Below are 17,374 nucleotides of genomic sequence, written 5' to 3' on the forward strand. Positions count from 1 at the left end.
AATGGAATTTTATAGAAGCAAATGCCAGTCAGTCAGCAAGCATTTTTAAGATCTTACTGTGTGGGGGCTGCTAGGTGGCACAGTGGATAAAGCACTGGCCCTGAATTCAGGAGGACCTGAGTTCAAATATGGCCTCAGACACTTGACACTGCCTAGCTGTGTGACTCTAGGCAAATCACTTAACCCTCGTTGCCCTGACAAAAAATTTTAAAAATTAAAGTAATTTAAAAAATTTAAAAGATCTTACTGTGTGTCAAGCACTGGGCTAAGCATTCAGAATACTTTATCTCTCAGCTTTAAGCATTTTCTCTGACTGTACCCTATTCCTGTAATTCTGTCTCTCTGCATTTTTATCTTGTGGTACCAGCTAAAAATTCTACCTTCTAAATAATCCTGTATCCATTCCATAATTCCTAATCTGTTTTGATTCTAGTATCTTTCCTCTCTTGATTACTTTCCATTTATTATAAATAGATGATAAACAGATAGATGATAGACAGATAGATACGTAGATAGATGGATAGATAGATAGATAGATAGATAGATAGATAGATAGATAGATAGATAGATAGATAGATAGATAGATAGATAGAAAGATAGAACAATCTTATGATGCATTAAGAGAGGAATAAGGGAGGTGATATTCCTGTGTTCTTTGCCCTATTCAAACTATAGTTACTGTCACATATAGGGTTAAATCCTGAGCGTCAATGTATATGAAAGGCATTGATAACCTTGGTTATCTATAGAAGGACAATCATAATGGCCTTTAAGATCATGGCCTTGGAGGGCACAACTTAGAAAAATGGGCAGAAGTAGCAACTGGACTAATTTAGGCTTGAGATGAAAAAAATTACCAAGAATTCAAACCATGTGGAATTAGATAAAATTGCCTTGGAAAGTAGGAGGTTCCCTCTCACTGGAGGTACTAAGCAGAGTTTTGGTCACTATTTACCCTATATTTTGTACAAGGAATTCTTATCCAGCTATGAGTTGGACTCACTGGCCACTAAGGCTCCTTCCTCTTCTGTAATTCTATGATCATACAGGGGAGAGACTGGGGTGGGGTGAAGGAAGACCAGTAAGGAGGCTATTATGATTGTCTGACAACAAGGTAACAAGGGTATGGAAGTTGAAAAGAGGGAATGGATACAACAAATTTTGTGGAAATGGAATTGAAATAGAACTGCCTGCTTTGGGCAACCAAGGATTCAACAGGGTGAGTAACCATTTCAAATCTCATTCCTACAGAAGAAAAATTATTTCTTTCAAACTCTACTGTTGCTTTACTGAGATTACGTAAGTGTGGTGCTTTAAATAGCAAAAGTGGAGCTTGTTTAACTTCTTTGCAAGTCTATTAGTCTATTATCAGGTCCCATTCTTTTTTTTTTTTTTTTTTTTTTTTTTTTTTTTGCGGGGCAATGAAGGTTAAGTGACTTGCCCAGGGTCACAGAGCTAGTAAGTGTCAAGTGTCTGAGGCCGAATTTGAACTCAGGTCCTCTTGAATTCAGGGCCGGCGCTTTATCCACTGCACTACCAAGCTGCCTCCCTCCCCCCCCCCCATTCTTTTTTAAAAGCAGGTCTTCTGAAATCTGAACTTCAGGCTGGTTCGAGTATTTACTACCCACAAGGGCTGTCCAGTAGTGAATATGATTTGAATTTCTTCAAGGAAAAGGTGGCTTTCCATAGGAAAAGGCCAGATTGGGGAGTGAGAATGGTTTTCAGGCTGGTTGATGATATGTCTCTCTTATGGACAAAGAGTTTTCCTATCCTTTGGATATTTCAGATACACAGAAGAATAGTTTCTCTCCCCATTTTGATAGTCATTGATTTCTTGACCCCGAAGCATATGTTACTTTTATTGTTATACAACTATTTGGTACTTTCTATTTCTGAAAAAAAAAAGTAACAATAAGATACATAAATAAACATAAAGACCTTGACAAATTTGTACAAATCATAGGTAGGGTAATTTAAATAGGATTCTGTCACCCAACACTGTGGGAGAGGCAAGCAGATCTATGAAAATAAAGGCTGACATAAAAAAGAAAAGGTTTTCAAAATTAAAAGGTGCCTTTTATAAAATGCAGTTAACATTTGCTATTGTTCCAACAGACACTCTTAGTTAGTCTCTGATGTGTTGTTTGTACAGTACTTACTTTAGCTCTTATAATGAGCACTAAGAACACTTCTGCAGAAATGTAGAAAAGTAGGCATATAGACAAGGTTTATAAACTGAGGCATGAATTTCTAAAGTTATGTGCTCAAGGGTAAACAGCTAGAAATATAGCACCTCCTCATGGATCAGAGACTTTTTTTTCAGGGCAATGAGGATTAAGTGACTTGCCCAGGGTCACACAGCTAGTAAGTGTCTAGTTTCTGAGACAAGATTTGAACTCTGGTCCTCCTGAATCCAGGGCCAGTGCTTTATCCTAGAGACAGATTCTTAAAGGGTGGTGGCCAGAAACGAGTACATCTCACAAGAAGCTGCTGAAGACCACCAGGATCTTTAAATCTGGGCTTCTGTGTGAGAACAATATTATCTCTTCCTCAAAACCCTAAACTATTCCAAACTTCTCCATTTCTGTTGAAGTCACCTCCACTCTGTTAGTCCCCCAAGTTTATCCTTTACTCTTTCTTCTTCCTTACCCCACATATCCAATCACAGTTACCAAATCTTGCTGGGGTTTTTAACCTTTGGATCATCTGTCCCATGAACCCCCCTCTCTTCACTCCCAAATTTACCGCTTTACCTCAGGACTTTATCACCTCTCATGTAGATTATTGCAACAGCCTTCTGGGCTCTGAGCTTTCATTATTTTAAATATCTTGAGTATTTAAGAGTTGGCATGGTGCTATGACCTTAAGTTCTTTGAACTTTGTGAGACTCATTTTCCTTATTAGTAAAATTAGTGAGTCAGGCTTGAAGATTTTTAAAGTCCCTTTCTACCTCTAGCATTCCATGATTCTATGAAAATATAATTGCAGCCTTCATGGTGATTATTATTTAGTAGGTGAAATAATTCTTATATGCAAATAACACATCTTGCCATACATCAGAGGGGGAGAGGAGGGAGCAGGGCAAAGCCTTTTCCTGTGTGGGGATTAGGGAAGGTTTCCATCATATGCTAGGGCTGACCAGGTGGGTCATGTGGCTCAGTCTTAGAATTATAATTACATGTCTAATTCATCTAACAATAAACAAAAGGAAGTTTACTTAGCCATGGAAGTAGAAGGACATTTAGAGCAAGGAAGGGATAACTCACTGAGGTTATGGTTGGTTCAGTGGAGTACAGCTTTCCTAAGGCTAGGTTGGTCACACTACTGGTGTGAAGTCTGAGGAAAAAGATCTAGCCTCTTATAGCTCACTTGGTTTTGTACTCTAGTGACTATAATCTATGTTGGTGGCCCAAAGCTTAGTCTCTTTAGCCAAGGAAAGTTTCAATATCTTTTAAGGAAAAACTGGTCAAACCTGCCTTGTGGTAGTGGGGAACTGGATAAAGATATTATTCCTACCACACCATGAACCTTGATGGTAAAGTCCTAAAGGTCTTATTAAAGACCTTCCTCCACTTAAATTTCTTGAGATCTGTTATTGGACAATCTTGGCATCGTTAACATTCAAGAAGAAAAGGAAAACAGAAAGATAACTAAAATAACAAAAGATAATAAGCAGTCTAATAGTCCCTAGAAGAAGTAACTGAATGTGGAAGACTGAAGACCAGAAATCACAGGCTTGGCTTTTCCTCATCAGAAGGACCACATTCCAGATCTTAATGATTTGGTCCATATAGTAAGTGACACCGAATCTTTGCAATTCACATGAGTATTCCAAAGTATTGTGGTATTGATGAATAGGAACATTACTAGAAATATCAGATATATAACATAAATGATGATACTTCTTGATGGTTCCCTATCCTAATCACAGGTAAAGGTCATTCACAGCTATCCCAGTACCAATGTCCATACCAAGAGTCACATATGTTACCATCTACATAATATTCACAGGTGTGGGAACCCATGGTGGGGGGAAAATCTCTACTTCTTTAGAGGCTTCATCTGAGTTGTTTGTTCCCTTCTACAGGCACTGGATAGGTTTAACTTTCTCCTCACCTACCTGAAAGCATGCCACCTCCCAACAATGGCCTTCAATCCTCTAAACCATTCCCTCTTGAAATAATCAGATTGATATGTATTATCTTTTAATTGAACCTATTTATAGTTAATTGATTTTTGTCTCATAACTGCCTAAGTCATGGTTCTTTGTCTCTGAACTTAGTTCAGAAATTCAGCTGGCACGTAATGGGTTAAGTTTGGAGATCCAGGTCTGCTGATCACTGTTCCATTCTTGCTTAAAGGAAATCTGTTATTCTTGAGCGATACAGGTAGACACCAGGAATTCTGGTCCAATATCTTTACACCACCAAGCAATCCTTCAAGGATGTTTGGTTTGTTATCCAAAGAAGTCTGGTCCATTATCTCAAACCTTGCAGGTAAACTCAAACAATGAACATTTCTTAGTTACAGGAGGCAAAGAGGGGATTGTTGTTAGCCCCTCACTCCCAATTTCCAATGAATGCCTTTCTATCCTAGGTCTTAACATTGCCAAGGCCTTATCATTGTCCTCTAGGGAGTGCTGTGATGGACATAATGTGCCAGGGTTAGATTGCTGCTGTGCATGCTGCCACTCCTGAGGCCTCTTCTCTGTACCTTTATGCTGGGGTCCAGTGATACCCCTCTGTACTATAAATATTAGTATATGCATAAGAGCCAACCAGGCCTCAATACTCTGTATCACCCATCCCCCACTTCAAATAATACTAAATCTGTTGATTAGTGCCCCCAAAAGAATTCAGAAAGTTGGACTGCTTATTATTAATAATATTGATAACAATAGCTAACATTTATACATTATGTGTCAGGTACAATGATCTCTTTTGGTCATTCAAATGATCATGGGAAATGGTATTATTGTTCTCATTTTCTAGATGAAGAAACTGAGACAAACAAAAGAAAATTACTTTTTTCAGCATCACAGAGTAGGTATCTGAGGCTGGATTTGATCTGAGGATCTTCCTGACTCTAGACCTGGCACTCTGTCCACTGTTCTACCTAGTTGCCCAAGTTAAAAAAAAGAAGACTAGAGAGGGAGTGACAGGGGTGGGTATCAACAGGATGCCTATCTTTAAATTATGTTAAGTCAGGAATAGTCCTTCTAACTCTTGAGATCTTGCTCTTTTGTTACCAACATTTTTCATGAAGATGTCCCAATCTGGAGTAAACTTTTCCTGGATAAAAAAAAGAAAAAAAATTGTTTAACCTAAATGATGAATCTCAGTTGTTTGGAACTTTAGGCATTGCTGGCTATGAATGATAGACATCTTTTAGAAAAGAGTAGCTTTGGGGCAGCTAGGTGGCATAGTGGATAGAGCACTGGCCCTGGAGTCAGGAGTACCTGAGTTCAAATCCAGCCTCAGACACTTAACACTTACTAGCTGTGTGACCCTGGGCAAGTCACTTAAACCCAATAGCCTCACTTAAAAAAAAGAAAAGAAAAGAGTAGCTTTTTGGGGAATCTCAAATCATTATCTCTCCTGGTATCTACTACAAAGCTAGAGGTAAAGAATAGAGAAGAGCAGAAGAGAAAAGGTTGTCACCTGGACCTAGATCACTTTTATTTACTCTTCAGTTGTTAAAAATAAGTAACTAATTAAACTAATATAGAACAACTGAACTATCCCCATGAAGAGAAAAATGATGCAATAGTGTAAGACCAATTGAAGTGAATATCAGTCCAGAGGAACATCCTGCAAGGAGCCAGACCTTCATTTATGGCCCTCCACAATAGCCAGACATTTCAGGATGTGCTTTTTATGTCACTTTATTTTGAAATACTTTAAACTAATGTGACATCCAGAAATAACTTTAGCAAGAGAGGATGTTTTTCCCCTCAGCAAGCCTGAACAATAAAACATCATGCGTATAAGTAAAATCACAGGACCCAACTAAACAACTGCTCCTCACAAATGCTGACTCTAGCGTGTGTGTTTCTATCGTAATGTTTAAAAGGATGAACCAACACATTACACAAATACTCAGTTTGAATTGGAATGAAACTCATTTAGCACCGAGTCAACAGCTCTAAAAGCCACACGTGTCTTATTTTATACACCATCATCTGCTCAATTTGCCTTTAATTTACTGTATAAGCAGCGTGGCCTCATTTCATGTAGATGGAGGTAGCCACAGATTCATTTGGAAGCAAAAATCATGCACTGCATAACAGTTACATAATGTGGCCCTACCCTACTGCATTAAATTATCATCTATGTTTTGGCTGCCAGTGAGGGTTTTAGCAGGATTTGACACTGCATACTTGACTCATCAATAGCTCTGAAGGAATAAACTGCGATAGAAAACCTTGAATGTGTTATCCTCTGAAGTTCAAAGTGGAATGTGGTACTTTATTTATTCATTCATTCATAGGTGCCAATAACCCATGTTCCAAATACAGCCTGTTACCCTCTTTCAGGGCTATAGTCTGAGAGCCCGGGGGGCCCTGGAGCTGTCTATCATGTGGTTCTTTGTGAGCAAGAAACAGAGCCTGTCCTGAAAACTGCCCATAGGCAGCTGGTTTTCCCCGGGAAATAAAGCAAATCTTCTTCCCTGTGGTTCTTGCCCAGTGAGACATTCGAACAAGAACACAGAATCACAGAATCTCATCGTTGCAAAGAACCTCAGGGTGCATCTAATCCAGGTCTCATTCAAAGTACCTAATAAGTAGTCATTTAACCTTTTCTTGAAGAACTCCAGAAAGGGGGAACGCTCTAGCTCCCAAGGCTGCCTTTTCTACTTTCAGGTATCTCATTATTAGAAAGTTTCCCCCCCCCCCCTCAAGTCTAAAATGTTTCTTTGCAAATTTGAGCCCCTGAAAGTAGGATTGGATTTATTCATCTTGTCCCAAAGGGTGGAAGTAAGAGGAATAGGTGTATGGTAAGAGTAGGAATAATAGCTGTTTTATGTTGGCTGAACTAGTTCTTTAAGGGGGCAAGGAAGTCATCTTGTTTCATTGCCATCTGAGGCATAAGAAGCCTGGAGAATGTGTCTGAGAGATTTGAGTGGAATTCTCATTGCCTTCATTGCCCTTTTCTATTCTACATTACTGACTCAAGTTAGAGTAATGTTTTATTTAAGTTTAAATGAGAATTGTATGTTTTTTAATCAGTAAAGTTATTTTATTGCATTTTATGGTCTATGAGTATCTTATGGCATTCTAAACTTGAGCTTGAATTACTGGACTGGACTGAGTTAGACCTGCCCAGAGGCAAATTCAGGTTTCCTATGAGGCAAAGTGTCCTATCTTTTGAACCAATTAAATATCTAACTGACAAATTTATTTATTTTTTTCTTTTATTATTTTCCAGTTACATATAAGGATAGTTTTCAACATTTGTTTTCATAGAATTTTCAGTTTCAATTTTTTCTCCCACCCTCCCTTTCCTCCCTCCTCCCCAGGACAGATAACAATCTAATATAGGTTATATATGTGCAATCACATTAAACATAATTTTGCATTAGTCATACTGTGACAGAAGCATCAGAGCACATGGGAAATACCTCAACAAAGAATTTTAAAAACAGCCCCAAAGTAGAAACAGTATGGTTCAATCTGCATTCCTAAACCACAGTTCTTTTTTCTGGATGTTGAGAATGTTTTCTATTATGAAATTCTTTGAAATTGTTTTGGACCATTGCATTGCTAAAAAGACCCAAATCTGTCACCATTGTTCATCACACAATGCTGCTATTACTGTATACAATGTTCTCCTGGTCCTGCTCTTCTCAGTCAGCATCAGTTCATGTAAGTCCTTCCAGGTCTTTCTGACCTCCCCCTGCTCATCATTACTTTTCACATTGATTATTTTTAAACTTTGTGTTCTAAATTTTCTTTTTCCCTCCCTCCTCATCCCTCCCTATGAAATCCAGCAATTCAATATGTTATACATGTGCAGTTATGCAAAACATCTTCTCATTAGTCAGGTTGTGAAAGAAAATAGACAAAATACCTTTAGAAAGAAGAGCTAACAAATAAAATTATACTTCAATCTGTATTCAGATACCATCAGTTCTGTCTCTGTTGATGGTTTGCATTTTTCATACATCCTTCTGATAGCATCCTGCTCATCATTTCTTTCATGGTTACTATTGTTAACTGTATTACCCTCCATCTTAATCCCTCCCCTTGATATTTACTCTATTATCTATCTTCCTTCACCCTATCCCTCCTTGAAAGTGTTTTGCTTCTTACTGCCCTCTCCCCCAATCTGCTCTTCCTTCTATCATCTCTCCCCTCCCTTTATCCCCTTCCTTCCCCCCACACTTTCCCACAGGCCATAACTGACAAATTTAGAACTAAAGTAAAGAAGAATCAGCTGCCTTTGGAGGTAGTTGGTTCCCTGTTGTTGAACATCTTCAAGCAAAGGCTAAGAATGTTCTCAAGTAGATTTTTGCTCAGATATTGGTTAGACCAAGTGGCTCCTGAGGTCCTTTCTAGCTCTTAAATTTTATGATTTTGTGGTTACAATTTAGCTTTCTGAAGCCATTCTTATAGTGTGAAGATTACTGCATTAAACCTTACATTAAATTCTTCTGTCTTTCAAGCTCTGATTATTTTTCCTTCTAGAATCTCTTCTCCTTGTTTAAAAGTCAATGCCAGGGGCAGCTAGGTGGTGCAGTGGATAAAGCACCGGCCCTGGATTCAGGAGTACCTGAGTTCAAATCCGGCCTCAGACACTTGACACTTACTAGATGTGTGACCCTGGGCAAGTCACTTAACCCCCATTGCCCCGCAAAAAAAAAAAAGTCAATGCCAATAAACCCTTGCTTGGGGGTGGGGAGGAGGAAGATGCACTTTTCCCTATGTGTATGTAGTGCCCAGTTATGTGGTTAGTTAGTTTGTCCCTTGAGTGTCCCCATAGTAGGTCTGTGGTCCAGTACTCTTCAATACAATAAAACCAAATTAGAAGATGTTTGTTTCCAATATCACAAAAGGAAGAGATCTAGATCACTATGGGCAGGAACAGACCAGCCTTAGGTGGCCCTGGCACCTTCAGTTACAGAATCTACCTTTGCTTTTGAGGGGCTCTAACAGAGAGACAATGCAGAACTGAATGAGGACTGTTGGTAAACCAATGAAGTCTTACACATGGGATCAAACAATCAGCTTTCCAAATACACTATTGGGAGGTCTCTACAGAATACATTTCTTGTGAAAATATCTGGTGTTTTTCAGTAGCCTACCAGTCCAATAACAGTCAAAAGTGTAACATGGTACATTTTAACAAAAGAACATAAGACCAAATAAATTCCACAGTTAAAGCCTTTGCTGGCCATCCTGCACATGAGACAACTTTCACACCAATGTAGTTAGATTACTTCCATTCAAGTACACAATGGAACAGATTAGGTGGCAAATCTAAGGTAGGTAGCCTCAGGAACATGACCAGGAGAGTGGAGGGTTCCCCAGGCTGCCTCTCTAATCCTCCCAAAACACCAGTAACACCAGCAGCCACAAGCACAAGGTTTTAACTCCTGTTTTTAAGCCAACCCCCAAATTCTGATGCTTGACAAAGTACATCAGATGACAAACGGCCCAAACAGGTGGTCACCACATCAAGTCCCAATTTGGGGTCCACAGAAATAGCTGACATCTGCTCCAGTTCTGATGGCAGGACTGATGTAGACCCTGGCAAGCTATCCTTCCTACCACCTGGCAGCATGAAGCAATGCGTCCACATGGATAATTAAATTCCCATTCCATCGACTTTTCAAAAACCATTATGCGCTCCAAATCCTATCTGGCCAACAAAATTTTTGTATGAGTACATCCATAATTTCTAGTGCCATATCCTTCTGCCCACCTTCCTAAAGTAATAACCAATTCCTTCTAATCTCTACAATGGATTTTGTTTTGAGGGTCAATGAAATAATGGTTATATAAATTGGGTAAATTGTGTAAGGTTGGTGATGGTAATTGTGGAAGAAATCCAGGTCCATTCTTAAGGGGTTGGAGACTAGGTTCCTTTCACACACACACACACACACACACACACACACACACACACACACACAGAGAGAGAGAGAGAGAGAGAGAGAGAGAGAGAGAGAGAGAGAAACACATACACCACATACCTTGCTCTAACATCCATTAATTTTAAGTGGTTGGCATCATCTTCAAGGATATGATGGCTAGCTTTTACCTGTTCTTGAGGACCCCATGGGATGTGAAAAAAAATTGACCACTACAAAGAAAGGCTCCCTCCTCCACTTATCGATGAAGCTTGGCAGACCTTGAGAGGCTTTATGTGGATGCTTGTTTTTCTCTCTCCTTCTAATAACCCTTGGAATGATTAAACATGTTTTCAGATTATTCAGAGCACAAACACCAGCTCTTCTGTGGTTTTGTCCATTCTATATGTTATGGCTGGGATGATTTCTACCTTGTATTCTCCACTCCACCACCTTTACCTGTTGAAATCCTGTCCATCCACTGAGTCTCTGCTCACATTGCCAGTTCCTAGATTCAATCCTGAAGTTGTCATATCTGATTTTGGCATTTGTCCTGAGAGAGCAGCTTTCAGATTTAATTTCCCAATGACTGAAGGAAGCCTAACAGTTGTCCTTATCTGTCTATAACCACCTTTTTGTTGGTGGTGAATTATTTCTAGAGACAATATTTTTATGGAAAGAGTATCATGGCTTATGTTCTTATCTTCCCTGTGGTGGGAACTTCCCAACTGAAGCTCATTTAGCAGAAGCTGGGAAACAGGGAAGACCTTTCAACAATAGTGGGTATAAAAACGCATTTATGCAGAGAATTAAGGACACCAAGATCCATGAAGTCGATGAGACTCAGAACCTTGCTATTATTTCAATATTGTTATTGTCAGCCTGTTTCTAGGACTCTAGCTCTTCTCTTTCTCCTCAGTTTACTTGATCTGTTCATGACTTGGTCTTGAGCTGGGCAACAGCTTTTGATCTGCCTTCCCATTTGGTCCCTCATATCTCAAGCTAACAATTCCATTTCTACATGACTATGCTCATGTTTCTAGCTGTCATTGTGCAAGAACCTTCTAGCCACAGAGGTTTTTATTACCTGACCTAGGAAGCATTAGTTTGCTCCATGGAAAGATTTTAGTTCCAGTTTCCGTCTCACCCTATCCCTAGACTATGTTTCACCAATAAAAGAAACAAACCAGTCACCTCTGAGCTATTGTTTGGAATGGATGCTGGCTCATCCCTGGAGCCTACCTTGAATCTAAGTTAGCCTGTGAGCATGTGGGAGGTGTGTGGGGAAGGCATTTTTAAAGATCCTATAGTGACAATTCCAGACCTAGAACCCAGGTTCCCTGATTCCCAATACTCTTTCTTTCAGCTTCATATTTGTATTTGTACTCTATCAATCAACCAGTTTAGGAAAGTATTATTAAGTGTCATTTACCAGATATTGTGCTAAGTGCTAGAAATACCTTGGTTTGAGAAATGCCAAAGATAAACCCTAAGAAGATAACGATCTCAGAAATGCTGGTAAAACTTTGCAGAAAAGAAAATGGTCCAGAGCCCAAGGATAGCAGACATGTTTAAAAGAAATAATCAATCAGTCAATAAACATTTATTAAGTACTAACTATGTGCCAGGCACTGTGCTATGAGCTAGGGATACAAAAAGACGAAAAAGACAGTCCCTGCCCTCAAGGAACTTACAATCTAATGGGGAAGGCAATATGCAAACTAATACAGCAAAACAAGCTAGGATAAATAGGAAACTATTAATGGAGGGAAGACACTAAAATTAAGAGGGGTGGATAATGATCGATTCGCTTTAGATTTATTATCTACATTAATACATATTCTTATCCCTTCTGTTAGAATGTAAGACCCTTGCCTATAGGGATGTTTTCATTCATTGTACTTATATCCCCAGCTCCTAGCAGAGAGCCAAACATGTAGACTCTGCATATTCCCAGAACATAGGAGAGTGCCAGGCACATAGTGGGCACTTAGCACATACTTGTTGCCTTAGCTTAAGTTTATACTATGTAGAAACTCAACTGAACACTAAGAATCATATTACAAGATTTTGGGATGATGACAAAGGGCTTAGAGTGACCTCTTTCTGCTCAGTAAGTTTCAGCAGGTAATAAAGTCAATAACTCCTATTGGTTTGCATCCTGAGAAGAAACATACTGGAAACCCCAAGGGAAGGATATTGGCTTTCATATGAAACTCAATTCTCTCCATTACGTTTTTGCAAGACTGGAATCATCCTTACATTTAGCATCTTGGTGTCACATTTCATCAAAGTGAAGCTAGCCCACCTAGATACAATCCTGATTCACCATATCTGACTTTGGCCTTTGTTCTGAGAGAGGGATTCTCAGATTTAATTCCCCAATGACTTAAAGCTGTGGCAGACAGGTTATTCTTGCTGCTGCTGTCATGAAAATGCCTCTTGTCACAAATCACTGCATTTCCAAGGAGAAAATGGAACACTTTGAAGACCTAATAAAACAATCCATCTTTTCAGGTTACAAGTATTACCCTTGACCACCAATCTAAAATTACATGCAGACACACACATACACACACACACATTTCCCCACAATATTAACAATTTGTGAGTGTGTGTATATGTATATATACATGTCAATAAGAAAGTCAACTTAGCAGGATACATAGAAATCCAGTTTTGGAATTAGCAAGACATAATCTCAATTATTAGCTGATACAGACTAGCTATATGATCACAAGCAAGCCATTTAAAATCTCATACCATGACAAGTCTCTAAAACTATCAGTTGTAGATGAGTTATAAGTTTGCTTTTCTTGGAAATAGTTTCCATACCAGGAGTTCCCTACACTAATTAAATCATAGGTCCACACCAAATGTAAATAAATATACATAATGGCACATATTTTGTACTGTATGCATTCAATGCAGGGGTTAGGCAGATAAACATAGCTTTTGATTTCCTATAATATCAAACAGATATTGCCTATTTCTTCCTTCTTTTAATGTAAAACATTACCATATTTGTCATTTTGTACAAGAAAACTTGATTACAATTTTAAAAAATGAAAGAAAGTGAAAAATATCATGCTTCAGTCTGTTCCATCAATATCACTTTTTTCTTTGGAGGTGGATACTATGTTTCATCAATAGTCCTTTGCAATTGTTTTGGATCATTGTATGGTTGAGAATAGTAAAGTCATTCACAGTACTTTATCAAACAATATTGCTGTTTCTGTATACAATGTTCTTTGGTTCTACTTTTTCCTTTCTTATGGCCAAGCTAGTAAGTTTCAGGTTTTAGCCCAGAACTTATCACTCATAGAAAGCCTTCTGGAAGTTGAGTTAGTTGTTAAGGAATACTAGACTTTGCAATACTTTGAGGTTAAAATTTATTGGGCACTGCTTCAATAGTAATTTTATTAAGAACACACATATTTGAACACACATGTGCATGCATACACATAATACTATATCCTTAAAAAGTAACAATTTTAAAAATCAGTTAAGCAAATGATCTTTTAATTTGCAGCACATGCACCTTCACCCCAAACTTGTTTGGCAAATTATTATTTGTTAATGGCTTACTGAGGTATCACATAGGCAAAAACCCCGGAGGATATTTGAACAGATGGCCTTTTTTTCCTAAAGGTGGCTTAAAACACTGGCCATTAGTTTCCAAGGACTGAATTTCTAATTGACAGTGTTTCCCTTCTTTTCTCTAATGTTTTGTTAAGTAAAAAGAATTACAACTAGATATTCCTTAAATAAAGAAGATTGGATTGAATGAGTCACAGGGAGCATCTTTCTGGAGGCATTGAGGTTATGATTGACATTTTCACTGCTATAGATGCATATTCCAAGAGATTTGAAGTAAGCTCCCATTTTGTGTTTTTATGATAATTTATAGAACTTGGATGGGGAAAATTGGATTTCACAATTTGAGTGTTTCACTTGGGGGTTTATCTTGGAAAGATAAAAAAGATTGAAAACAATCTCATGTTCACAATACAGAATTTTAAAGCTGTAATGAATTGTCAGGATGATCTTGTCTAACGCTTTCACTTTACTGCTGAGTAATCTGAAATCCAAAGAAGGTAATTGACTTGTCCAAGGACATGTAGAAAAGCAGAGTCCAAAATCCAGTTGTTTTTGGTTTCCATTCCGGTATTGTTCCTACCATGTCATTCTCTCTGCTCTTGTTTTCCTATTCAATATATTCTGTGTTGTAAGGGCAGTATGGCCAAGCAACCAAGCACCAACTATATGAAAGGAATTTAAAGATGCTATGATAGCTTGAGTTTTCCTGCCATCAATAAAATAAACTTTAGTCTTATTTCAGAAGCACAGTGAAATATGGGAATGTAATATAGCGAAAAAATAATTGGACTAGGAGTAAGTTGACTTGAATTTGAATTTTTCAAAGTCCATCCCCAGCAACACCTCTTCAACATGGTGTCAACTATATTTTTCTGTTTTAAGGTCAAATCCCTCAAATTGTATCCTTTTGAACTTTTATTTATTGCATAAATATAATTGCCAACCCTATAATGGAGTATGTAGATGTTAAAGGACTACAATGTATAATGAACAAATTGATTTACTTGAATATAAATGTACAGTGTGTAATGAAATTCTTATACCATGTGCTGGAATACGTGTTCTGTAAGTCAACTAGATTGTATTAAAATTGTAAGATTTTACCAAAACAAACATGATCACAAAAATTATGAAAAAATGAACTTGTGATTCTTTTCTTTTGTGTTGCAATAAATGAATTTTCCTGTTTCTCTTCTCATTGGCTCTCAATCTTATGCTATCTATTGTACTTCATAAGACTAGATCTAGAAGAGGAAGGCATTTCAGGGCATTTCAGTGATCACCTAGTCCAATCCTCTCATTTTACCAAAGAGGAAAGTGAGGTCCAAGGAGGTTAACCAACTCATTCAGTGTCACAGAGGTAGTGTCAAAGGGAGGATATGAACCATCTTCTTAGACTCCAGAGCCGGTATTCTTTCCACTGTACCATATTGATTTCTACCTCCTCTTGTTTTTAGATTTCTTCACATGAGGAGTTCTTCATTTACAATCCTACCACATTACCTTTCACCTATTCTGTTCATTCTGAATAAGGTATTCCCTTCCATATCCACATTTCACATGAGTCCTATACTCTCAAGTATCAAGAATCAAAATTTACTTTCTTATATTAAAATCTCTTGTTCATATTATTTGTTGACAATATGCAGCACATCCACACATAGATATGTTACATTCTCATTGAACTACACATTCTCTGAAGAAGTAAAATTGCAGGTGACTCTAAGAGCAATGAGGAAGCCTATAGTGGGTAAAAGTAATCGATATCATATCATTAATGCTGACTGGCATAGAAGAAGTAACATAAAAGTGGGCCAATCATTTGTTTGTTAATAATTTATTTGGTAAGTTGATTAAATAGAAGTATTTATGTATTCTCCTTCTGAAGTCTACATTTGGTTTCTGTGGTGCAAGGTTGTCAGGGAATCAGTGAGAGAAGAGAGAAGGAATATGTAAGAGAAGAAGCTGAATGAGAAGGAAAAGAAAAACATATGACTTGGAGGGTAAAATAGGTAAAATATTAAATTTGGGAGGTTGGCAAAATTTGGCAATCCTGGTCCAGATTCTGCTTCTGAGCTGAAAGAGGATTAGAATCAAGGAAAATTAAGAAGGATGTAAAATAAAAGAAAAACAAGGGTGATTTGGGAACCCCAAGGAGCATAGAAAAAAGCAAGGTGGAAAATCTTAATCTTTGTGAAGAATAGGGAAAATTGTGCAATGACTTACATTGAATGTGACATATTTGTGTTTTTGCCATTGCTAAATGACTGTTATCTGTGCTGTTATCTCCCTTCTGGTGAAGATATAGATTCAAGAATGCTTCTCTCTACTCCAGGTTGTTAAGAAAAAAAAATATTCCTAAAAGAAATAAAAGCAAAGCTTCAATGGGGAGAAAATATACCTGAAGTGGATGAGAAGAGACTTAACCTTTGTCAGGACACTGGAGAGTAGAAAAGTGTAGTAGAAGAGAAAGGAAAGGGGGGAAAAGACAGAGCTTAAAAACAGATTTAAGACTCTTCTCTTTTTTTTTTTTTTGAGACTCTTCTTAAAGAACAGGGAACTGGATACTCTGTGATGAAAGCTGCTTGTACTCAAATGGATAACATAGTAGGGCCACTTTACATCTGCTGCCTTGCCTCATTTCAACTCCATGGAATAAGATGCCCCCCAATCTGATTTAACCTGAATTCTCTTGCCCCCTATATTTTTCTGACTCCTTCTGTGGGTTGCCTCCCCCCACTAGATTGTACGCTCCTTGAGGGCAAGGACTGCCTTTATTAATAATATCCCCAGATATTATCTATGCCTGGCATAGAATAGGTACTTAAAAATATTTATGGAATTGGATTATATCCTTCATAAAAATGAAGGTAATATCAAAGTCTATGTTTTCCTGGAGATGGCATATCAGACATAAGAGAGACTCAAAATGGATGGCAATTATTCACTCCTTGTGATTCATATAGACAAATAACACTTCAAAAAGAAACTTTAAAATCATCTTTAAGAGTTAGGATCTCAGGTGATAAACATAGGGGCACGGCATGTGTTTTCCTCACTGTTGTAAAGAATTAACTGCTATTTGAGGTTGTTATGCCTCAGTGCGCACTGGCCTGGGGCTCCGCAAACTGCATGATGCTCCACCCACTGGTTGTAGCTGTTGCCAGGGTGCTGGCACCTCACATCATCACCACTCGCTGATGCCTACATGGGCCTGGCAAAATTATAATGCTTGGAAGCCTAGTGAGAGCGGTCATGTGACTGTCAAAGCGGCCATCCAATTGGCTGGGGGCTGTGTGGAGTGTGGAGTGTGCTGGGAGGAAGGAAGCTTTTTTCTCCCGTCATTCTAGCTGGAAGCTAGAAGGCTCTGGAAGAGGCTGTGGTGTATTCTCAGCTGATTCCTGGGCAGTGGTGTTTTTTCAGGTTGTATAATTTCCCTTTCCCCATTTTATTTACTTTCCCTTGATCCTACTGATCCTGTTTGTGTGTGTGTGTGTGTGTGTGTGTGTGTGTGTGTGTATTTTTAAGTTTGTTCTTGTTTAAATAAATCCTGTTCTGTTTTGAGGGAGGTTGCCAGTCTCCTTCTTTGCCCCAATATTGTGATGCCTAAGACTGGATCAGATGCTTAGCTAACACTCCCCAATTAAAAATTGGTCCCCACACTGTTGTCCATTGAAAGCAATGAACGAGGAAGGAAAAGTTA

This window comes from Dromiciops gliroides, chromosome 2 (genome assembly GCF_019393635.1).
Source record: "Dromiciops gliroides isolate mDroGli1 chromosome 2, mDroGli1.pri, whole genome shotgun sequence".
In the NCBI taxonomy this organism is placed as follows: domain Eukaryota; kingdom Metazoa; phylum Chordata; class Mammalia; order Microbiotheria; family Microbiotheriidae; genus Dromiciops; species Dromiciops gliroides.